At 32.1% G+C, this 816-nt stretch overlaps 1 pseudogene; it reads left to right on the top strand.

Annotated features, from left to right (window-relative positions):
* Positions 1-148: 148 nt before the first annotated feature.
* Positions 149-816, top strand: part of LOC108760592 (probable multidrug resistance-associated protein lethal(2)03659) — a 4,311-nt pseudogene continuing 3,643 nt past the window's right edge.

The following is an 816-nucleotide window of genomic DNA, read 5'->3' as shown; positions in this document are numbered from 1 at the left end:
TTCTTTATTTTTCCATATGAGACATAAAGAAAATCTATACAACTTACTGTGTAACTTCTATGTAGAAAATATTCGTGAAAGTCTCAGAAGTATTCAAATATCTTCAAATTTAGATCAAATTTTTATCACAGGAATTCGATCACACATCATGGTGCAGGAGTTAGACTTTTATCACAGGAATTCGATCATCATGGTGCAGGAGACCGGCACGACAATAGCGGAGGCATTGGGCGGCATCGCTCGCGATTGTAATCTGCAGAATTACACGTTTACGGCGCTTTAATAAATCCACATTTCTCGCATTTACGTTCAAAAAAATGAATAGTTTACTATTAGAGCGAATAGTAACTATAGGCATTACCATTTATTGCTATAGTAATGACAGTTAATAAATGTCTGTTATTAAGAACAATTAAAAGTAAAATGTTTGTGAGATAGTCATTGGATTTAATTCTTAAAAAGTAATTTATAAGAGTAACACAATATAATTGAGTTAAGTATAGCTGAAATGCGAACAATAGGCAATTTTTCCGATAAAATATACACGGATTACTTTCGTGCTGGCGGCAATTGGTGCATTATATTCATAGTGGCTATGCTTTGTATAATAACACAATTTGCGGCTAGCGGCAGCGACTTCTTTCTCGCTCAATAGATTAATATAGAGGAAATCTATGTAAGTGCATCACTACGTGTACAATAAATAATATATTTATTATATAGTTATTACATCACTTTCAATTCTAGTTTTGCTCAAAATTGTTTCTAAAGGTTGTGCCAGTTTTGACTATAATATTATACAGAAAGAATTTGAAT

The sequence above is a fragment of the Trachymyrmex cornetzi genome, unplaced genomic scaffold, assembly GCF_001594075.2.
Source record: "Trachymyrmex cornetzi isolate Tcor2-1 unplaced genomic scaffold, Tcor1.1 scaffold229, whole genome shotgun sequence".
NCBI classification, from domain to species: Eukaryota; Metazoa; Arthropoda; class Insecta; order Hymenoptera; family Formicidae; genus Trachymyrmex; species Trachymyrmex cornetzi.
Note: the sequence above shows the minus strand (reverse complement) of the source record. Positions and strands in the feature narration are given on the sequence as shown.